The sequence below is a fragment of the Patella vulgata genome, chromosome 7, assembly GCF_932274485.2.
Source record: "Patella vulgata chromosome 7, xgPatVulg1.2, whole genome shotgun sequence".
In the NCBI taxonomy this organism is placed as follows: Eukaryota; Metazoa; Mollusca; class Gastropoda; family Patellidae; genus Patella; species Patella vulgata.
In genome coordinates this window covers 60,849,940-60,875,706 of record NC_065885.2, presented here as the reverse complement: position 1 = coordinate 60,875,706, position 25,767 = coordinate 60,849,940, and the positions used below count along the sequence as shown (strand labels likewise).

General features: G+C 34.8%; 2 long non-coding RNA genes across 3 annotated transcripts; both read left to right on the top strand.

The window, feature by feature from the left end:
* The first annotated feature begins 6,310 nt into the window (after positions 1–6,310).
* Positions 6,311–9,631, top strand: LOC130013608 (uncharacterized). Its single transcript, XR_008788794.1, has 3 exons — positions 6,311–6,500; positions 7,751–7,849; positions 8,001–9,631. It is a non-coding gene; the product is annotated as an uncharacterized LOC130013608 (long non-coding RNA).
* A 1,711-nt stretch (positions 9,632–11,342) lies between these two features.
* Positions 11,343–21,963, top strand: LOC126827625 (uncharacterized). 2 transcript variants are annotated; one of them, XR_007682802.2, is made up of 4 exons: positions 11,343–11,474; positions 12,666–13,025; positions 14,068–14,232; positions 21,557–21,963. It is a non-coding gene; the product is annotated as an uncharacterized LOC126827625 (long non-coding RNA). The 2 variants fall into 2 exon arrangements; XR_007682801.2 differs by having other exon boundaries at positions 11,354–11,474; positions 12,642–13,025.
* Positions 21,964–25,767: the final 3,804 nt, after the last annotated feature.

Sequence of the window (25,767 nt, the reverse complement as noted above, 5' to 3'; positions counted from 1 at the left end):
GCAATCTCGCTACTTGGTTAGATTTATTTCACATGCACACCTGCAGATGTCGTCATAGGTCACGAGATGTAAACAGGGCTAGAGCTAACCCTAATACAAGATCTAGCTAGCCCGAAGCCTTAACCTAACCCACAATCTACGGCAACAATCAAGTGCCCTAAACCTGTTTACATATCGTGACTTATGACGAAATCTTCGTGTGAAATAAATTTAGCCCGCGCTACTTCCAATGTGTGTATCTCACAAGTTGCATGGTCAACCATATAAAAGCTTTGAAGCCAGATGTTGCTCCGTCCATGATATAGAGGTGTCCAAGGAAAATATTTGGTGGTCTGCATCCCGTTATTAATTATTTCCCTATTGAGTTCAATCAGATCAAAACACGGATCCTATTCGTTTCGTTTTTTCATAGTTCAAAATTTCGTTTTATTTTTCTGTACTACACAAGGATCTGGAAGAGTTGTTATATAACAGGTGTTCTGCTTGGTGTGAGGAATTACGGCGACTTCTTGGCGTGATTTGCACGGAACTGTGGGTGAAGAACTAGAAACGTCAACGCTGATTGATTAATCCATATCTGGCATCAAGGGTCAAAAACCTCTCCTACGACCCCTGACGCGACCTTCCAGTACAACTGATCAGATATTCATGTATTGTAGGCCATCGAAAGTATAAAAAAACGAAACGAAATATAGATCTGTATTTCAATCAAATTGCATTGACTTCAAAGTTAATTATATGGGAATAAAATAAAACCAAGTACGAACAATCCAAACCATAAGACAGAATTCGAAGTCCTAAAAAACGTTATAGGCAAAATAATGTATTCAAGCAAAATAGTACAATCAGCAAATGGACTGCTCTTCGTGTACAAAATACACGACAAACAGTGGTAACAGGTGTCCGGAAGAGTAAGCTTACCCTGCCTGGCGCCATACCCGCCATAGCTGCATCCAAACTATTAGACGAAATCTAAGCAAAATAGCGTGATTGGCCAATGGACTATCAATGACAGCCTACACCGGTTGTGTTCCAAAAACAAACGGTATAGGCAAAATAGTGTAATCCGGCAAAATAGTGTAATCAGCAAATGGACTGCTCGCCGTGTACAAAATACACGACAAACACTGGTAACAGGTGTCCGGAAGAGTAAGCTTACCCTGCATGGCGCCACACCCGCCATAGCTGCATCCAAACTATTAGGCGAAATGTCGGTAAAATAGCGTGATTGGCCAATGAACTATCGGTATGCAAAATGCACGCGATGAACTGTTTTAACGATGTAGTAGACATTATCAGGGAGATAGTAATAGTATACGTGTCAATTAAATATATCTAGAATAATAGCCGAGAGAGACACGTTATATTTACCAATCAAATCAATATGACGGTCATAAAACTTTTTAAAGGTTTTAATAAGTTTAGTGCGCAAGTATCCTTGTAGTTGAAGCTTAGATGACAAATGCCTCGATCTACTTAAAATATCAGAATAAAAGGAACAAGCTCTCGCGTAACGAATTAGCTGAGACACAAACACTCCATAAGCTGGTGATATTGGAATGTTACTACTAATAAATGGAAAGTTAACAATCGGAAAGTCAAAGTCATCACGTTTATCGTACAATTTAACACTCTGTTTATGGCAATTGTCAAAATCGAGACGCAGATCAAAGTAGGAAGCTTAATTGTCACTGTCAGTGGTGTTTTTAATTTCGAGCTCATCAGGATATATGAATTCTATATAATCACTAAATTTAGGATTATTAAGTGATAAAACGTCATGGATATATCGATAAATGAAATTAAAAAGTCTGACTGATCGTTTATTAGTTTTTACGAGCGTCTGTAATAACATTCAGAAAGGATTCACATTTATCGGGTCATTTTGAACTACACGTGGTCTTTCAACCTGTAGTAGATATGCTACTTTGTATAATTAAAGTTCCACAAATTTTGCCCGGGCAACTGCTAAGGGATCGTTTACGTGCACGCTCTTGTATACACTGACAAGGGTACGAGCGGTAGGAAAATGATCTATCGAATAAAATTACCTTCTCGGACAAGGATAGTGTGTCCAATCGTTCAAGTAGAAAAATATTCGTGTACACATTGGAGTGCACGAAAACGAACTAGTTTCACCAAAAGGGAGATAACTGTACAGAGAAAACGACCAAATGGCCACAGATCACTAATTATGTCCCCATTGACTTTAATGTTAATTCTCGTCTCTTAGACCGGCTCTAACTTTTCCCCAAATTTTCGTTAGGTAGAACGCTTTCTGCCACAGATGGAGCAACATGTGGGAAAGTCTTGCCCAAAAGCATGTATGAGGTTCACCATGAAAAACTTGAGATACACAAGCTGGAAGTAGAGTTAAGTAAACATGCAATTCCGGCCCTACATGCAATTCCGATTCTACACCAAAAAGTCAACAAAAATCGTCATGCAAAAGGGGGAAAAAGGGAAGGGGAGAGAGAGACTAAAAATAACTTTTGCCCTTGTTTCGTGGGTGACGGCGTAGAAATATTTGGTGATCTGTGCCCAAATGTTCTCACATTCAGAGAGAGAGAGAGATTGTTTATTTTCATTTCAGAGAACGGGGGGTAAAGTCTAAACGACTTCAATAATTCGCTTGCGCGTAGCGGTCTTTAGCAGTTGGAGGAAACCGGAAATCCCACAGAAAACCTACGAGGTTGAACAGGCTGCCCTATTTCTTGTCACGTACAATGGCGTTTAGTGTTCTGCACCAACTGAGCTAACACAGACGGAGATTAGATTTAGAGCACTTTCCTGGCGATTAAGATACACACTGGAACCCATGAATTCGTTGCCCGAATCTGTCGAAAAATAAATGAAATTATGTTTAACACCCTGTTCTTCTGAACTAAGTGGATCAATGAAGACGTACATACGCAATGTAGTGGCAATGAAGGACATTTTGCCATACAAAGATGGGCAATAACTCTAAAGACGTTAATCCTTCGACACCATTAATTATGAGACAATGGGCGGGCAACATATATTTAACATTTCTTAAATAGTTTCTTTCAGGCCTTCTCATCTGCCTCGAGGTTAATGTCATTCACGGTCTTCAGGGGCTGCAGCAAGGGTCATCATCAACTGGAATCTTTCTAATATTCAGGAGCCACGGTGGCCCAGCTAGTATCAGTTTCCTCTGCAAAACATGTCATTCGAAACATTGCTTCAATACGCCATTTCATAACATGAGATGCTGTTATATTCTATCTCGACTAGACTATTGCAATAGTCAAATAACGAAAGATCAACAAAATCGACGTCAAAGGATACAAAATTCAGGGGCAAGAATTGTTTCACATTTCACCGCTTCTATACTCTCTGCATTGGCATCTCAAAAATTGACGTATTGAATTCAAATTACTGTGTTTAACATATCAGGCAGTTCACAAAATAGCACCTGTGTACCTGCAGGAACATTTTCTAAGAACCTAAGATGAAAAAATAACTATCTGCCACAGTTACCAACTTACAATTTAAAAAAATCACTTGGGCAAAATCATTTTCATATCTGACAGCTTCACATAGGAATAATCTGCCTATTCATTTGAAACAGTGCCCAACCCTATCAACTTTCAAATCATTCCTGAAGACTCATCTGTTCCGACGCTATGTTTAGAATTGTATTGTAAATGTTGTACGAGCATACAGACAGTGTGGAATAGCGCTACCATATGTTCACATTAGATTTATAGGATTCATGCCCTGGGAAATGCTTGGGGATATATAGTCCTAAATAAGTCAGTTAAGCGGGGACCTCTCTACAAACCTGTCATAAAGAGACCAACTTTAGATCACAGACTTGATTTACCGGTATTTGGAGACACACGGTTATGTCCATTCACATATCCACATTGGAGTTTATTTACCATGAAGCGGTTGTTACATTAAATGTATGATGAAATTCGTGTTGATTATTTGTTAACCAAAGAATACAGAAATATTAACCATTGTTAACCAAAGAATACAGAAATATTAACCATCAACAAGGTCATTCACTTAATTTTATAGTCCTGTTATTAATAATTACTTACCATGTCCGCGAGATTTGTCTCGGGCGTTACTATTGGGTTTTTACACTTGGTGCCATTCTCTTACACTTACTCTGTGTAGGCTATAATATAAGAGAATTCGGAACTCGTTTGACAAATAGTCCACCGGTACCTTGGATGGGTGCATTTATTTGTAAATTGTGTTGTATTGTATTAATTTTAATAAACTTTAAAGGCAGTTTTTTCACCATAGTATTGGCTTCATCAGAATTGGCAAAAAAAAAACGGTTAGGTCCCATCATTGCAAGGTAATAATGACACGTGTAAAATGGTTAAGAGTCAAGGTTGAAATGGCACAAGTAAAATGGTTAGGGTCAAGGTTGAAATGGCACAGGTAAAATGGTTTGGTTCAAGGTTGAAACGCCACAGGTCAAATGGTTAGGGTCAAAGTTGCAATGGGTTTGGTTAACATTGCCATTCCAATTTTACCAATGGGTACCAACGTGACTCAGTGAATAACGCGCATGATCACTAACAACTGGTGTACCGGGTTCAATCCCTGCATTGGCATATAACGTTCCTCGGGTCTTTTCCAGTACGGTTTTCTTTTATCGAGTTGCAGGGAGAAGCGTCTGGTAATGAATGTCCTCCACAAAATTCCAGTGCTATACTTTTTATTAATTATATTTTCATAGAAACCATTATTTAATGAAATGTGTATGCCTTTTGGTATGGACGACCAGGGTTTCTCGCTGGCTTTCATTTTTGTCCCGCCAAAATGAATGATAACTTTAATATAAAAAAAAGGTTCTTATTTCTTTCCGCCAACTGGAATATTTTATCTGCCAAAAATATGTGATCAAAAAAGACAACATGTAACAGTTTTATGTCTCAGGTAGGCCTACTATAAAACAAGTGCCGATATATACAATATATACAACTTTAAAACTCTGTCCTTACATAATACATTAACACAGTTTTGATTTACTAAAATAAGATTTTATTTTTGGTGACTTTAGTCTATTTGCACACCGAACAGCACAATATATTTACAGCAGGCCTATTTACACGTCAGATCTCATTCAAGGATTGCAAATTTTCCATAAATTTATGTTTTGCCTGTACAATAGGCACCGTAAAGGTATCAAAATCTGAATCCCTGATAGAATTATATTGGTTTCAGTTATATATGTATATGAGATCCGGATTATCAGCCAGTTGATTAATTTATAGAATCTACGGCCACGTGACTGACACCCAATGTAATTGTAATGGTTAATCCAGGATTGTTTTCCGACAGTTCTCAAAAAGAATCGCCTGTACCGCAACGCGTTATCGCCAAAATCAAATTTTAATCGCCACTTTCATAGTTTTATCCCAAATTGCGACTTTGGCGACCAAACAGCTCTTTATTCAGTGTTCTAAATTCTTAATTCATAGTCCTTAGCAATAAATCCCGATTGGAACTGACGTGCCATTAAACAATCATTCATTCATTCATAGTCCTCAATTCTTATTTCTTCATATTAACAGAAAAGTCAACATTTTGATCTGAATAAAGAGCTGTTTGGTCTTCCATATTTTGCAAGCGTTTAGTTGGGAAATAAAAAAAATGTGTTTTTATCCAGATACTGTATTTTGCTGTATAGAAATTGGGTCGCGGGACTTTGGTAAGATACATCTTGAGGGAAAATCACAAAAGAACACGTGAGTAATCTAAGCTTATTGCATTCTATACGAGTCTCCGCGGGCAGTGATATAATCATCTGACTACGATGGCGTAACCGTTAGATTATAGACTGGCGTGAACTGTAAAGAAAGACTCCACCCTGTATTTATTGCATAGTGATGTAACTATCGATTTAAAGATGCACTATGTAAGAGCTAAATCTGCCTATTGCAGGCCTATTGCAGATAATATAATATTAATTATACATTTATTCACATGACAAGCCATAAATCAACTCTTTAGTTGTGATTTTGAATGGATTGAAACACGATCACTATTTAATAATTTAATTTAAAATTGGATAACCGAGACTGTTTATTATCGTAACACAGGTAGCAAGGAAAATCGAAACTATTTCTTTAAATAGTAAAAAATTTGCTCAGTATGAACAAATTGGACTGAAATTTTAGACATTATTATTCATATTCGCATTATCTATTTTTGAATTTTATAGCGCGAGCTATCAGCCCTTTATCTAAATCTACATAATTCATCTTCAATGTATGGGTGGCCCTGGTAGATATGTTGTCATTACTTACATATTATCGTTAGGATGCAAAGCGTGGCTGTTGGAATATGAAACTAGCATTTAAAAAAAGTGTACGTTTATTTATAGCATTATTTATATACACTGATGTACAATGTATAATCAGTTAACAAACTTTTAACAGTGGTGAAACACGGGATAGAACATACAGGATAATATACAGTCAATGTAATTGTTTGGACCCATTACTAACTAGGTTAGTTAATCATTTCCATCATAATTTTAAAGTTAGTTGTATCATTATCATTCATTTTCATCATAATTTGAAAGTTGTTTCTCTTATTATCATTCATTTTCTTTATATTTATAGCCTGTTTTATTTATTATCATTGTTTTTCTCTATAATTTTATTTTTTATTATCATTCATTTTCTCTATAATTGGCCTAAAACCACATATTTATTTAATACGAGTATATAAAATAATGTTCGGTGAAATACGTCCAAATTGAATTGCAGTCGTTTGAGTCGGCTTCAATCTACGCATCTTAAAAGTATTATCAGACAATTTTAATTACTTCTGAATTGTCTTCTGGGATATATTTTCTTTCTTCATTACAAATAGTAAACGGCGTCGTGTACTCTTTTCAAAATGTTTATTGTGACTTAAATAGAGGACATTATGATTACATATTTTTGCCGGTAACATATTAACATCAATATTGATTAACATAGACCAATATTGAATTCTAATTCGTGTCTTCTATTTCCAATATTATGGATAACTCTGAGTCAGAGGTTTAGATTCGTTAAACATCAACAATCAGCACTTGATTTATTTAAAGGAAACATTTTGGAGTTTAAATCTATTCTGTTCAACAATTAATAACCAATTCAATTAACGAATTAGTAATATGGGCATTAGTAATTAACTCACGAAACATCACAACTCATGTCAACAATTAACGAATGTTCAAAGTTGTTTTACATAATATGGGTATTAGTAATTAACTCACGAAGCATCACTCCTCATGTTGGCAGGTGTGAACTACGTCCTTCGTTTGTAAAATAGTTGTGTTTTATTCAAACAGGTTATACCTGTATAATGTATGTAAGCTGGAGCTTGAAAGTATCAAATAGGTCAGCTTGCGTGTAATACAGAGTAGGTAAACTTATTATTATGGTAAATTGAATTTCAAATTATTGAGAATATTATTGTTTTATTAAGAGGATTTTACAGTTCTCTCGGAGTTGGATTGGTTAGGATATTGAACAGGTATGATTCAGATTAGTATTGGTTTGTTGAATTAATTTTTACAGGTTAATATTGAGTAATTAAATAACACTACTCGTTAACTGGTAGGCTTCAGACCACTGAAAATATTTTACACAAAATATTGGCTGGCTGAACGGAATTGTACATGTTCTTAGGTTGAATATTTAATCAGGTAAGCGTGTGAATATGGTGTGTGACGTACCTCTAATAATATATAATATTTATGTTATAGAATTAAAGATGTGGATAAGATCGTTGATATTGGTGATGATGTTGGCGTCAGTTTATACTTTAGACGAATTAGTTGCTACGGTGTACCAACCCATAGATAGTAGGTTTAACATTATACTATAATAGACTGTTGAGTCTTGTTTTAACTCTTCATCTTGATCCAACTATTCTTCTTGCTGTTTGCAGTAATTAGAACAATTTACATCCTTTACACACCGTTCAATCCAACCAAATATTTTTTTTATTTTCAGTGAGCGAGGATCAGTCATTAAGTATCAAGTTGTTACTAGATCTATGGTGTATTTATCACCAGATAAAAGGAACATACCCCATACCTCGCCACTGTAACTGGTAACCACAAATGTATTCACACAACGGATCGTTCACCACAGATTGAGACTGCACTTTGTACGCCCTTAATTAAAGGCCCGATGCGCCATTTGCATTTTCGCTAAAATATAGAGTTTCCAACGGATAAATAAACGATAAATATGTAATCATTATGATTATTTGACATTTACTTAAGAAAACAAAATCAAAATATCAACGCTAGATAAATCTCACCGCTTGGATTAAACCGGATTTAAACTAAACCCAGCATGTTTCTCCACTACCATGGGAATAAAAGATGGCGGAGTCTTGTTACACTCGAGCAGCATAGATCGATGGAAATACAGTTTATCATAACTTTGTAATGGAATTCGATCATTTCTGGACTGATATTCAAATTAGAGATTACACGTTCAAAGTGTTGCAAGGAATTCATATAGCGCATCGAGTCTTTGATTAGCAAAAACGAACAATGCGTGGATCGATTTTAAATGTTGTCCATCATTTGATTATCGTGTTTAACATTGTTTTTGTTTTATAGTGTTTAACATTGTTTTTGTTTTATAGTACTACATTTATTGTCCATCATTTAATTATCCTAGCTGAAATTGTATTTGTTTTATCGTACTGTATTTATTTGTAAATTATCTGTAGTTCTTAAATTTAAATATATTATTGTCCTCAAGTCAGACTTGAATTGATAGAACTTTTATCAAATTCCTCTCATAGCGCACTGGCGTTTGTCCGTCTTTCTTTAGCCCAATCGGTGCAGAAAGGTAGGACGTCAAACCCCATTCTAATTCAATTTACTAACTATGTCTGTGTGTCTATTGGGTTGTTACTACATGTAAGCTATATCCGTGTGTTCTGTCAAGGGGGGGAGAGGGTCTATTTGGTTGCATGTTCCTGAAGCAACGATCGTGAGTTTTACAACATCTAACCGTTGCTTTAGTACTGGGCAATTCCCGAACTTTTGCGCTCGTTGTATTTACACGTGACTGATTAGCATTGTCCAATCAGAGGTCGTCGGACATAACACACTGTAAACAAATATGGCGGTCTCCATAGAAACTCTTTGTTGATCAGGTATGATTTCCAGAACCTTGACATTGATCGAACCTTGAACTTTGCAACTCGATTGTCACATGTAGACATTTTAGCTTGATACTTGATAATGGTAACGATATTTTTAACGAAGGAATCTGATAGGATCAAAAGCTGGGCTTGTACCCAATCGAAAGTAGTGTCAAATATGCGGGGTATTACGTGAAGGGCTTGATAAGATGTACGTAGTTAAGGCGAGATTAAGCCTTCTATTGAAGACGATTGGGTTGTTACTACATGTAAGCTATATTCTCCAATACTAACTAAAAGTTAATTGAAAACGTTGATTATCTGAAGAGCTTAATAAAATAAGCGAAAGAGCTAGTATTCGACAAATAATGTAGTTTTTTTTCAAAAACTTTTATATTTTTGTGTGTATATATATAATATATATATATATATATATATCTTTCTTTCTGGGATGTTTTTTGTTTGCGGTCATCTTTTCTATTAAAATGAATATTATAATTTTTCTTCTATATTTTTGTTTTCGAATGCACAACAAGTGTCACTTTGTCCTTTTCGTGGGTGAACATACAGACATATTTAATTCATCAAAAAGCTTGTTAAACAGTTTCCGACCAGCAGTGGGGTAGTTATGTATTTTAACATCGGCCTCAATAGCTCTATGTAGCCCAGCAAATGAAATGAAAACGGGTTCTAGATAACTCTTTTTGCTGGAGGATCGACAGTAGTAAGATTGTAGTTTTGGGAGATTTTTAAGGAACAGTTCTGCATGGTGTAACTTGATAACATTTTCTGTGTGTTTTGGGGGTTCGGGTGATTTATTAGAATGCCGGGTGTACTTTCATTTAACAAGTCGTACAATGAAAGTTGACAATGGAAGGTGTAATTAAAAACAATGATTTTTGCACACTTGAACTTTTGTGTTACCCTGAACTTAAGGTAAATCGAATGAGTTTTGTATTCTGTGCCCCCACCACTTTCTTGAGTGTTCCTTTCTTTAACATCTTTCCTTTCTATTAATTATTGTATACTCCGGTTTTTTTTTCAGTCCATAGATTTCCAAAAAGCCTTAAGAATAAACTGTCTTCTTCAGTGAAGGTGTTATACACCCTTTTAGTTCTGTCACATCTGGTACATTTGTATCATTATCTTCAGTTATTAATCAATACCTGTAACAAGGACGTTGGGGATTACTACAGTGAACACAATCTTCATCCAATATCTTCCATTTGATCCCCAAAATGATGTTCTCCGATAAACTAATGTCTGACTTTTATCAGGATAATGGTGCATTCATACCGAGGGCGGCCGCGGCGATCGCATTTTATTGCTTAAACAAACATTCTTCAAGAGTTAAATCTACCTATTTCAAGTGGTTTTTTTTAAGCCTGAAATGTTATCTTAATTATTAATTAGACATGTATTAACATGGCAGGACCATGATCAACTCTCGATGCCATCTGATGCTTCCCATTTTGATTAGATTTGAATCCGATCTGCCGTAACAGCCATTGATGATCAACCACAAAAGTGGATAATCGAGACTATTTCTATTATCGTAACAACGAAATCAAGGCTACAATGTTATTAAAAAGAGTATATCACGGCTTAAAGTGAAGTAATTTGATTGAATTTTTCAGCATATTCGCGTCACATTCTCAATGATTTAACTATTATAGCGAAAACTTTCAGGTCTCTATTAAATCTTGCATAATGTAATTTAACTGCTATTTTGGTGAACTAGTTTAAACTAACGTCGAACACGAACGAAGTAGAATGTTGGTCCGCGCTAAGAATACCTCTGTGAATTTCCGCTAATATCCAAGATTCCAATTGTAATTGCAGACCATTAACTCAGGAGGCCCTTGTGCCTTCAGAAAATACGCGTATTTTAAATGTGATATAGGATTACTTAGTAAAAAAAATAATTAACGAACATTGCATTAGATTGTACACATCTACCTAACATTATTTATAGTATTTAGTTTAGTATATTGAAAACATGGCGCCCGTATACTCGGTTAAACGGCTATGGAAAATGTATTGGTTGCACACATATGCGTGACATTTACGACAAAAGGGGACCATTGAACAACTCACCTCACCCTACTTGTTTATTATAAGCATGCCTGTAACAAGGAAGTACATCTCAATATATGAATATTTATTGAAAGAAGTGTGTCACATGTTATTGGTTATGTTATTTCACTACTAGCTGTATCCCACAAGCTTTACATTGAACACGTGGGTATCATGGTCGGGTTACACACGTTAGTTTTTAGATCTATCTCAACCATTATCATAATATTACATATTGGTGCTGAGTAAGTAAAGATTATTAATATATTAGTTTATTTTTTTATTAAACAATATTTGATTCATAACAGGAATGACCTATTTAACCCTACTCCCACAATATTAGTGTATGAATTCGCGTACTTACATGGATGATGCCATATACCAAGGTGTTTTAATGATATAGAAAAAAGAGCTGACAATTCTCGCTATAATACTTTAAATATATACTTTAAAAAGATAATGGAAAAAGATGGTATAGGGTGGATAAATATCTAATTAATAATTTATGACATTTCAGACCAATAGAAAGATCTGCCACACGTAGAGAGGATCCCGGTGGGTAAGACGCTGGGGAGATCGGGTGTTCGATCCATGCATTGGCCGAGAACATTCATCGCAATTTTCCGGCGTGGTTCCCCCTTGTCAGTGATGCAGGACGGAGGGCCTGACAGGGACAGCAGTCTAGTCGTGCGGATGGGACCAAAACCGAGATCCCGTGTACACATCGGCGTGCAAGTAAAAGATCCCTTGGCAGTTGGAATTCGATATAAGAGTAGGCCGTAGTGCCACTGCCCGGGCAAAATTTCCCTCATCGCACACTGTATAGCGTATGCCCGTTTTGATTAGCCCAGTTTAGGAGCAGTAGGGCGTTAAACCCCATTTCATTTCATTTTATCACGTAGAGTAATGGTGTTTTTTTCTGTTTTGCGTCAGCATGAACTGCGATACGTCAAGTACCAGTAAGTAAATTTAACTTAGATAATGTTAATATTTGTGATATTATTACACTGTACACAAATAAAACTACTCTAGCCATGTTGAAATTCTAATAATTAGGTTGTTTAATTTAGACATATTTTACAAACTTCACACGCATAATTTTCAAATGGGGAACAGAATTCCATCCATGTAGGCTAAAATACCTAGTGGGGCGTCGAAAGGCTAGACTTTCATTAAAATATCCGACGACATTTTATTTTGATATTTGTATTCTATTCAATTGTTAATCATTGATTTCATTAGTATATATATATATATTCTTAATGCGCCCGGAGAGAGGCTTAGGCAAATGAAATGGGGTTTAACGTACTACTCTTCGTCTCCAACTGGACTAATGAAGACGGAACTTTGGCAAATAAATCTTGTGTTTTGTTTCTTTTTTCAAAGTAATCTTTATGTCATCGTTTTATCAGTTTCAGTAATTAATTTTGTTTAAGATTTGCAGCCCGTAGTGCCGTTTTGTAGTGACCAGTCAGTTGCCGGAAGGGATGTTTATTTATCTGGAATAGATAATGGCACAAATGGTATCAGATGTAATTGTTCCATTAGTTTATCTTCATCTACTCGGGATCCTGTCAAACTTGATATAAAGAATGCAACTATGCACCCCTACGTGTGTGACTATATATTATCCTCTGTATATAGAAATTATAGTGGAATTGTGTATTCATGTGGTGCATATACATACAAAGCGAGTTTTGATTTGAAACCTATAGAAACTGTGAGATTGTATATGGGAACAGGAACTTATAATGGTGTTGGATTTCCGTTCTGTCTTCAACTACTTGTTGATCGAGGTACATGTAAATATATCTCACTCTATGTAATTAATTCAGCCAATGTATATGCTGTAAATGTGACTGTTAATGTTTCTCCACTTATTTTAGCACAATGGCCCTTGAGAAATGAAATAAAATGGGGTTTAACGCCTTACTGTTCTGCTCCTTTACTGGGCTAATGAAGACGGGCATACGCCATACAGTGTGCTATGAGGGAAATTTTGCCCGGGCAGCGGCACTATCGCCTACTCTTATATCGAATTCCAACTGCCAAGGGATCTTTTACGTGCAATCTAATGTATACACGGGACCTCGGTTTTTCGTGTCATCCGAAGGACTAGACAGCTGTCCTTGTCAGGCCCTTCGTTCTGCACGACTGACAAGGGGAAACCACGTCGGAAAATCCAGATGAACTTTCTCGGCCAATGTAGGGATTGAACACCCGACCTCTAGGCTAGTGAGCCAGCGTCTTAACCACTTAGCCACTGTGGCTCCTGGTCCCTGAGACGTAAACCTGATTTGAAGTAGGCGGTAAGATAAGGGTTATAAATGTTTATTGGATCCAGTTTGAAATAAAATATATATTTGAACATGGCTACATATTATTGCATATTCAATTGTCTCAAGTAGAGGACACGCACATCCCCGTGTGCACCCCGCTTCTGTTTCCATCCAAAAACGATAACCTTTTTTTAGAGGGCGAGATTAGATCAGGCGCGCCACACTTGAGTAAAATCCAGTCAACCTAGGTCTGTTCGGTGTTGTTACTTTCACAGCAAATTAGAATATTTAGTGATTCCCACAATAAATATTTACATAAATTTTAATTACTCCAGATACACATTGTTGTTATGTTTTGTTTTTTTTTACTGCAAAGATATATGTACTACAGGTACTCAAGTTTGCCAGTCCATGAGAAGGACAATAAAATTTGTCATATATAGTTTACATAATAATTAACCACATATTGGACTTTTTTTATCTTTAAATACCATCTAGAATGTAGAATATATACTCCAGACAGTGGTTCTTAGGACTTAATACAATTAATATTTTGTAGGTTCCCAAATAAAATTAACATGCACGTCCTGGTCAACAACAACCACGGCGTCACCTACATCGATTTATGACACCAAAAATATACAAATTCCGACTACTTGGAGGAATGAAGATGCCATCCCTTCAACAGCTGAACCACAACCAAACGATGATGAATCTGATCGATGTAAGTATATTGGTAATTTGTTGCTTTTCTCCAAAACTCATGATTTATTCATAAAATTATTTTATTGTTATCAAATAACAAGTGTCTGAAATGAATGGTGTATTTGACAATTCACTGTTTTGTTCAAAATAACATTTATATGTCTGTAATGATTTAAAATAAAAACTGGGAAATATGTAATCGGGTAATAAATTAAAATTACATGGATTAAAATCATGTTTTCTTGTAAAATACCCTCTTAAATATAGTTTATTTGACCAAGATAATCGTACGTCAAGAGTATAGACCGATAAGGTTTATCCTAGCGTTGACCAAGAAGACCCTGATCATGACATTTATCAAACAAGGTTACCACACTGAAAAAACCCTTGTGTTGGATCTCAACACAAGAACTTGTGTTAAAAATATTTAACACATGTTTGTGTTGTGTTGCATTGCAATGACACAAGTTTGTGTTTTTTTCAATGTCTTAACACAAACTTGTGTACATTTATAAAATCTTATGTGTTTTTTTTCCATATAATTAATTACGTCGACATTAAAGATAACATTTATTATGTTCCTTTATCACTAGCCTATATGTAAAACCACTCTTCCTGAATTTGAATGTCGAGTAATTCACTTGATTTATTTTTTAATATTTCTAATTATCTAAAAGGATATATTAATTATTACAAACATTAAGTAGAAATCGCAATGTATGTATCGTGCGATGCATTTAATATCTCTTTTAAAACAACGTATTTTATAACAGTATACTGATATAAGAGATCAAAGTTTTAGTCAATTATTATCTAAATATAAACTATTTATTTAATTAGATATAATAAAAGATTATTCTGATTCTACTCTTTGTATATTTTCACATCTTGTCTCAATCAATATACAGAGACAGGTTATTACAATGTCTGCATTTGGAAGTGTCTGATTGATATCGCCCCAATAAACTTGACACATCAAAGACAATAACAATTGTGTTATATCTACGTTTTAAAAAAATGTTTGAATGGGCGTGGAAATAGTCGAGTTAATCTTTTTATTTAATTTAATTGGTTCATTAATCGAAATTGGAAATTTATTCTTACCTGTAAATGACCAATTAAAATGAATTACTCTTAAAACAAAGAAATAAATATTTATTGAAGTAATTTTGCGGTATTAAACCCTGTGGTACTGCAAATGTTAACTGTATTATTAAGCATTATTATCGAAAAAAGTGATATTGTTGTGAAAAAAGTTTGTTCAGAAAATAAGAATATAATGTTTGTGATTTTGGTATTTTTTAATACAATGTATTTATAACGCAAGTTTTTCGTTTCGGTTAAAACAAAATATACCTCCATTTTAATTGGCCGAAGGATGTGTGACTAATAGAAATATGGCGGGCGGACAAACTGACCAAACAGTATATTTCGAGGTATTTGAGGTAAGCTAATTTAATATTATATCATAACTGCATGTGCATAATTGTGTTTCTGTTTGATTAAATATTCAAAAAATCATTCTTAGGATACAACCTCGACACCAGTCCGCCCTGAATTGCAATGTTTGTTTTGTGTTCTGGGCGCCATTTTGAATATAATACAATCCAGCGATAGTGTAGTCTAATTCCTTTAAAAGGGAATCCGAATTTGTTAATTTTCTGCAATACCACTTCGGTGGAAGCGGACGTTAAATAAAGCTATTTCACGTACAAAGACCTACAATAAAATCCAGGTGAATTGGGAAAAATATTCATGTATTTTCTTGATGAAGAGTAGCTATTTCAATTTGTAAATGCCCAGTCATCTTAGACAAATAATAATTCCAACTTCAAATCAGTTGTATTTATTCAAATCATACCATGAAGAATTGTATTTTTCCACTTGCATAATAATAAAAACTTGACTTTTATTATTTTATTTCTTCAGGCCAAGAGCATGGAAAATTGGTAATTGCCTTGTATCACTGCTAACTATAAATCACAGGGAGCCTTGGGCAGAAATGATAATATGGTTCTCAGATATGTTACTGTGTACAGACTGAACAGAAAATATTTATACACTTGCTATTACAGTACTGGCCAAATTAATAGCAATTCTTTCTAAAAACGTTGCAGAAGTAACTCACTAAAATTGAAGTATGAATAAAATCATACACCGTTAATATATTGAACTGAATATTCTTACACATAACCATAGGCGTACGGGGAAATTTTTGACTGGGGGGGGGGGGGTGGTGGTGGTTGGTGCCCCAAAAATGTAGTTAGGTTCTTAATATGTTACATAATAATAATAAATTCGCTGTTAAATTGGACACATTCAAGAACACAATATTTTTTAATACAACTTTTACAAAATACAATTGTGTGCCCAAATTTTCCCAGCATTTGGTTCCCAGCCCCCCCCCCAGCTCGTACGCCTATGCACATAACCATATTGACATCTACTTCACATTGCATGGTTGGTCGACGCAACGCCGTGTATAGATAAAGTTGCGACAACTGTGAAGCCAGGAATTTCATATGACGTCATGCAAACTTATTATCTATTTATATGACCTATTATATTGTTGGATGTCATAGATTTCAGCGAATAAGTGTATATAGGACATAAAACATACATTTTTTAAACGAAAAGTATAGCTGAACATACTATTATTAGTATTATACAACAAGAAGCGCACATTATTGTTATATAGCCTTATTCTATAAGAAAAATCAAAATAAAAGATACACTAGATAAAAGTACTATTAAACCAGGGACGGATCTAGGAATTTTGAAATGGGGGGGGGGGCGCTGCAAAATGAAGGCATTGACCGCGGAGACGGGGCTTGCCGCTGAGGGGGGGGGGGTCCCCAAGAAAATTATCCGTCATTTCCTTGCATCTGTAGCCATTCCAAGAGCTATTTCCCAGACTGGTGTGTTTGAGTCGATGGTTCGAGTCATTTGGGATCCCTACAACGGGTTGGGAACGGACATATTTGAGTCTGAGAAACGGCACTTTCAGCCGTAAAAAAGGGCACTGTTGAAAATTAGGGGGGGGGGGGGCGCCCCTCGCGCCCCCCATTGAATCCGCCTCTGATTAAACATATTTAACTTGCATTCGCTTTTAAAGGAGCTAAATCGCTAATATTTGGGAACTAGAAATTGTCACAAATGGGTCGCACTAACCTTGATGTTGACAAATACGTAAGACGATATGAACATCAAGGTGATATATGCATATATGCAGCATAGATAATTAAAACTTCTATTCAAGTTAAACCAACTGTATCTATTTATGTTTTACGTCGAGCTGAATACATTTTAGGATTTATTGTCATTAAAACATCTATTGGTGGTTAACATTGTGTAACTAAAAACTAAAATTGGATCTTATTATTGCCAATGATATAATGTACCTTGAATTTTTTATCACGAAGTCTATCGCATCCAGATATTTAAAGCGCGTTTACAATATATTCATTTTTTTGTATCGTAAAATTCATCTTCATTTGACGAACTACACCCAAACTACAGTCAGTGTAAACACGGTGTGGAGACTGTATCTGAACTACAGGGTACATCGAACTACAGGGTACATCATGCTTAAGAGACACTATCTAATATCCAACAGGAAAAATGACGATTAATTAAATATCCGCCAATTGGTGTTGCTGCTATTTTGTATTTTCAAAATTTATCTTCAAATTCAGAGACATCGAAAACCATATAAAGGACATTGCAAAAGTCATATCTTACGTATCTTAAGAGATGCCCTTTTAGTCTACCAAATTTATGTTTTTTTTGTTAAATTGCCTTATACATGTATTACCAAATTCGGTAGCCCTTTTAAAAGAAATGCCCGGCACCACATGGAAAATACATTTCTTTAATTGATGTTTGTCAAATTCGATTTCCGCACATTTCGCGTACATAACCACGATATAATGGTCGAACATTACGTACATCAGATAAACTATTTTTAAAGCCCAAAACTGTTCAACTAGTCTCTTTTAGTTATCAAGCACCTGTTTTATGGGATAATCTACCATTTAGTTTAAGATATTGTACATCTCTATATTCTTTTAAAAAACAACTTAAATCACATTTATTTAATGAGGCTTTTAACTGACTCTGTATACAATTGTTAACATGTCCATAGTCTTGTTGTTTATTTATGATTACATTGTCACTTTGTAAAGTGCCCCTGAACATGTTTTATGAAAGGGCGCGCTATAAATATGCTGTAATAATAATAATAATAATAATATTACCAAATTTGGCGGCCATTATGAAAGAAACGCCCGGCACCATATAACAAATACTTCTTTTTTTTAATTTGACGTTTGTCAAATTCGATTTTTCGGCACATTTCGCTTTCATAACCACTCTGTGTATGAGGAATTTAAAAAGAAATCATTTACAATCCAACGAGTAAATAGTAAAACACACTGATTACGAGATATCGCTCTCAGAAAATTCCCCGATTTTGGGTATGATTTTGTTTGATATATTTATCACTGAACCAAACTGCATTGGTTTCTTTTGCAATTTATTTTAGGGTAAAACGTTATATTATCCCTCAACGTCTAATACTGCAATACTGGTATGTAAACCTGTATGAAGCCATGACGTCATAGCTTTTATGGCGTCATAATTGGGACCCAAAATGGCGCCTGGAAATGAGTTGTCGTAACTTTCCCACAGTCTACTCACTCATGTGCTCATCGTTGTATACCAACTAACGTTGAAAAAATCAATTTACGTCGATTTTTGAACATTTTAAAAGCCGTAGTTCGATTCGGCGCCCAAGAAAAGATATAAATATACACCAAAAACATGGCAATCAATCAAGTTGAAGCGTTTTGGCGTAAAACATCTGTTTAGGCGAGATGACGTGTTTTTGGTGTACATGAGTAAGCAATAATGCTACCTGACTAAATACCCCCCCCCCCGCCTTTTGCATTCGCATGTAGTCATACATATGAGTCTCAAAATAATATAATATATTGTTAAATTATGCTCTTTTCAACTCCCCCGCCCCCTGCTCAATGAGTTATTTTACTTTTATTCTGCCATCTAAATAACTCTATACCCATGACTGGTGTACCAAGTTAAATCCACATCAAAACCCCATTTGTCGATAAGTGTATTTATAATAATCACTTGAACATCCTTGGAGAATTATATATATTTAGTGCATATTAATACGAAAGAAAGAAAACAACTCTAAATTCTGAATATAAAGTCATCAAATTTTTTTACAGATCTTATTGTGGAAACCCAAAAGTTATATTGCCTTTTTAATCACATTTTTGTTTTTAATGTCAAATACCAAACCATCTCTAATATTGTTTCATTATATAGAATGCAGTGTAATCCTAAACACTAAAGATTTGGCCTGAAAACTTGAAATAATATAGAGGGATCATCAATAATTAATAGTAACATTCGATAATTATAAAAATGTATTATTGTAGGATGAAATCAACCTTTATTTTTAAACATTTAGTGAACATTTCGGATGTTAATGCCTCTTTAATGGTTTTATTAATTAATCAATTTTTGTTTTACAAATTTTTAATTTTCTCCATTTTGTTTGATTTTTATGCTATTTTTATTTTATCTATCTATAATTATTTGCCTGTGCTTTATCTATTAGTTCCCATTTATATACTGTAGAAAATTTTGAATTCCTAATCTGTTAAAGGGACTATTTTTTCTTAAAAGTATTTTAATTTAGTGCATTATTAATGTCTTTAGTGCTTGGTTTGGTTGATATTAAATTTAGATATATTTAAAATGTATGTTTTGGGACCATGGGGTAGGGATATTGTGAACATATATATTATATTCTCAGTTGTAAAAAAAAATTAAATAGCTTTTTTTGAGGGGTGGGGGGATATTGTTACTATTGAACACAATTTTATTAGTATTGAAATTAACTTTGTTGATTAATATTCCAAATGTCTCGGTGCTTTATTTTTCAATTTAAATAGCTACTTTTTATTTAATAATTGGGAATGGGGGGGGGGGGTATTTTTTCATTGTATAACACAATTTTATTAGTATTGGAATTAACTTTGTTTATTAACCTTCGAGATGTCTGTATTGGTATTAATTAGGCATTAATTTATTTTTTCATATCATTTATTGAATAAATAATAATTTAACAAACAAAATTATTATGTCATTTATCAATAATTACAGTTTAAACAGAACGAATGGAAGGGGTTGCATTCGAAAGGTTGCTATACTGGATATAAATTGGTAAAATACTACACAAGTTTTTGTTATACACAAGTTTGTACGAAACAACACGAGTTTCAGAAATTTCAACACAAGTTTCAGAAATTTCAACACAAACAAGTTTCAGAAATTTCAACACAAATAATGTGTAGATTTTCACACAAGTTTTGTGTTGTTTCAACATTTAACACAAGTTTTGTGTTGTTTCAACATTTAACACAAGTTTTGTGTTGTTTCAACATTTAACACAAGTTATGTGTTGTTTCAACATTTAACACAAGATTGTGTTGTTAAATAGAGACACCTAACTTGTGTTGAAAATAACACAAGTTTGTGTTGTTTCAACACAAGTTTTTTTTTCAGTGTACTTATAACAGGGTTATAACAAAAACACAGTTCCGTCTGTATATACCTACTGCATGTTAAAGATTCCATGGAAAATAGTATAATGTAACCCAATGTCGGGACAAAACGCTTCCTCTCGCATATGTCATGTTAGTCTCAATTTGACATAATTAAAGTATCGACGAGAGACATGTACTCCATTTCAGGTTTTAGGGCTAGGAGCAGGTCCCAACGAGGACAGGTACATAAACGTTTTCATGTCATTAACCAATTTATAGAACACCGAAGTGGTGTTCAATGTTGGTGTTGCATTTTGTAAACCGTACAGCAAGTAACTGTTAGCATAAACTAAAACACAAATGCGCCTAAAACCCGAAATTTATTTTCATAAATAACATTAAGCTATGACTAAATATTAGGTCTGAATTCTATTACGTTCATGTTCCTAAGCGCGATTATCAAAATCAGGGGCAAATAATTCGTCTGAAACCTAGGTGGTATCACGGTCCACTAGCCTCCACTCTATCAAACTGTTTTAAATACATACAAGGACCCTGTTTCTCGAAATCTTAACTAAAGATAAAATCCAAATTGTAGTAGATACTTCAATTTTGATTGGCTAAGCACTAAAATCAATCTAATATTATCCAATCAAATTACTAAAATTTGGATTTTATCCTAGTTAAAATTTCGTGAAACAGGCCCCAGCTCTCCCAATAATGTAGGCACACAAGTTTGATTAAATGCCTGATTTATATTCTTTTTAGCTTGGTGAAAAGGCGAAAGAAGGATTCCATATATGAGAAACCACGCGGACCACAAGAGAGTTCACATAATAATATTTATATGGATTTACATGTTGAACCCGTTAACACTAGAACGCAGCAAAACAACATTTATGTGAACAGCGCGGTGATTTAAAAAATATGTATTGACTCTATAATGTACCGTTGACATTCAGTAGATGGGAATAATGGAGACTAATGACATGATACACGTAGAAGACCATCTTTCAAGAACCCGATGTCTTCAACAGGCAAATTTTACCGGGTTCGTCCATTAGTAAACTGCGGTGTCCCACACATGATCAGGGGCCTGTTTCACGAAATTTTAACTAAGATGAAATTCAAATTTTAATATTTGATTGGATAATATTAGATTGATTTTAGTGCTTAGCCAATTAAAATTGTGGATTTTATCTTTAGTTAGGATTTCGAGTGCACGCCAGTTTATTACGTGTAATATTTTAGACTTTGTAAGTTAATAAATTAGAATGTGTCGTCTTTGTGTTATTTTAATTTGTTTTAAATGTTTTGTTTCAGACCGATCTGATTTTACTGTCGTCGTTCTTCGATAAATATCTGAATCTGAAAAAAAGGCTTCCATTACGGGCGGGCATAGCCTTAGTTCTGGGAATGATGATTACAATTGTATTTTTATATATTACACTCGCCTAAATTATTTACTAGAAATAAGGCAATTGGAAAACCAACTGAAAACAAAATCCGGTTATACGTTTTGTGTAAGACTACCCTACATCGCAGAACCAAACACTACGGTGTTACACAACCAAGTCTTCCCGATGCGTGTTCAAACACAAACCGCAGAAACAGCAAAAATAAGTTGTTTTACTAACCGCCTGTCGTTGGTTACGCGTTGGTATAATTTATATACAAATTACCTGGAATTTAGATACGTAATACAATTTAGGAGGGAGGGGGGGAGTAATATAACTGTGAGCTTTTATTCCAGAAACCCGTTTAGCAATAAACGAACATTTTTATAAAAAGGAACTCTGTTACGGGCTGTGAGACTGGTTATTGTCAACGACCCACACATAATGTTTTATACCCAAAATAACCCATCATTTAGTTAGTTATTGTGTTATTGGGCTATGAAACAAGAAGTACAATACGCATACTACTGGTGTGTAGCCTATTTTTTTATGAATAACACAGGAGAGTTTGACGGCTGAATGGTAAGCACGCTCGCGCTGTATAATACTGTCTGTCATTGAGTCAATTGGTGGGGTTTCGATTCGATTCCCCCGGATGTACGTGACAAGGAGTAGGGTCGCCTGTCCGACTTCGTGAGTTTTCTCCGGGTCCTCCGGTTTCCTTCCACTGCTAAAGACACCTACGCGGAAGCGAATTATTGAAATAAAATTGAACCATGTGTTAGTCCCAAAATGACCTAGTTTGTGTCGAGTGGACGTTAAACTCTCTCTCTCTCTCTCTCTCTCTCTCTCTCTCTCTCTCCCTGAATAACACGTCGTCTGCTTTATAAATTCTATAAATGAATATTTTGGTAAGAAATTATGTCGTCACGCCAAGTTAATGTCCAAACATGAATTGTACACAACTCGGTTATCTCAACTTCCAAAATACAGTACGACCTAACTTATCCTTGGCGTGTATTAACTATATATCTTACGTTAGGATTAATTTAAACAGACCACACGTTAGTAGTTTATTAGCTGCTGCAATTAAATAAGTTAGGGATGTTTATTTTGAAAGTTGCACATTGAGTCATGTCATGTATTAAATGTATGGGTTGTACAGATCTACCTAAAATGTATGACAGGAGGGGACCATTGAACCGAGTTACCGAGTCCTAGTTATAAATATACCTGTAGCAATGGTCATTGAACAAGTCACCTCACCCTACCTGTTTATTATAAACATACCTGTAACAAGGAAGTATATTATTATTGTATAAATATACAACTCAACATATCTGTGAAGAAAAGCTGTATGAATTTGTAAATTAACTACTATACAAGATATAAATCAGAAATGTGGTAAATGACATCGGTTGTGTAATTTAAGGACAAGTTTCATCGTACAAGCTTTACAGTGAAATGGTGATATGAACACCGGTGAATCATGGCCAGGTCACATAGGGAAATATTTAGTTTCGTCGTGGCCATTATAGTATTACATATTGGTGTTGTGGGTAAGTAGAAATATCGCGTGATGCTAGCGCTCTTAAATATGATTGGTCAAATACAGTACGATTGGCCAGACACGTGGGACGTTAAGATGCAAGCTTGTGTTTGGCAACGAGCTAAGATCTGACAAGTAACATAGACAACCAGGATCATATAAAAATGTAGGTGTGACAAAACATACGCTGTTTAACATTCAGTCTATGCAATTCTCTAAATACTGAGGTAATATGTTCTATGCGATTTGCTGCTCAACTTTCATTCATGATTAAATCATGAAATGAATAATCGAGTCTATGTTTTTTATCGAACCGACTTTAGTAATGATGATCGAGGCTATGCCGAAAATTCAATTGCTAAATTCGCGGTTCAGAGTGGATCAATATGACTGAACTTTTCAGCAAATTCCCTTTACATTATCTATTTTTTTAGCTATTATAGTGCGAACTGTCAGCTCTTTATCTAATCCCCCATAATGTATCTTTAACTGAGGTAACGAAAAATACATTCTGAAAAATGCCCCCCCCCCCTCAATGAATTGAGCTGACTGACATGGCGTCTAACAACAGTTTATTTATAGCTTGCGGTATCTCCCGACGAATACAAACTTTTAAGAGGGATTTGAATCAAACTTTTGATCATGATCATAATTATGTAACTATCAACTCAAATTTGATGATCTTGGTGTCTATTCTTAGGTTTTCATAATGATTCAACAGCTCAGTGATATTCAAAGTTCTCTTAATGTGTTCCTTGTCCCCCAAAACCTGGGGATAGACATCAAGATCATTAAATTTAAGTCAATAGTTATGGACTTGCGGTCATTTGATGGCGTGGCGGCCATTTTTGACATAATAGGTCAACATCATTTTTAATGTTCTTAATGTGTTCTTTGTCCCAAAAAAACATAGGGAAAGACACCAAAATCATACAATTTGAGTTCATAGTTACATAGTTATGGCCATTTTAAGACGTTTTGGTGGCCATCTTTGACGCCATCTTGGAAAAACACTTTTCCGGGGGTCCTACTTTGGTAAACTTTTAGTATGTTCTAAAGTACACTAAGCTCTACGAGAATCAGTTAAATAACCCTTTGTAGCAATTTTTGGGGGTTGACGGGGTATTTTCCATATATTGACCTGACTAAAAGTATATTTGACAAGAATACCAGCTACACGTTCTTTCTTTGTATCTTGTTAAGAAGATTTATGCATTGTACGAAATACACGTAACTATATTCGGCAAACGATTAGTCAAATATGATTCAAACCACTTGGGAGAATCGGGTATTTTAGATCTATATCAAGATTTGGTTTTACAATACACTGATCTATAGTACTATGTACGGCGCCGAGGGGGAAATGCACAAAGAATACGCAATGTTTTGTCACTGGTGTTATTTATGATTTGTTTATATGCACACACGCGCACACACATACATACATGTTTTGTGTTCGCTGTCGCATTGGTCATACTTTTTTAACGCATGTTTTCATCTTAAAGCGAGAGCCTCAACCAGAATGTGAACACTGTCATGCTCATTTGACAATTAAGAACATTAGATATTAGATCGCATTTTTACCGTTGTCAGTAATTACCTCACATGCTTGCCCAACCACGTTTATAGGTAAAGCGTTAGACTTTTTAAAAGAGGCAGGTTTTTATCATAAGTTTTAATTTGTATTTATATATCATTTCATTTTTGTATTTTGGATAGTTATATGCATAAAAGATGTATTTTATTTTTAATGATATTTACTGTGATATTGTTTTTTTATTGCTGCATGTAATTTGTTCTGTGATAATTTTGCCTGTCTCGAAATAATAATAATAATAATAATAATGTACATTTATATAATAATGTACATTTATATAGCGCTTAATCCATCCATGAGCATGCTCGAAGCGCTGTAAGTTAATGGCTTCTGTGGATAATACATCGTGAACATATGCGTCTTAAGTCTAGATCGAAATTGAGCAACTGTTTCTGAACACTTTATTTTGTCAGGTAAGTCATTCCATAGTCGTGGA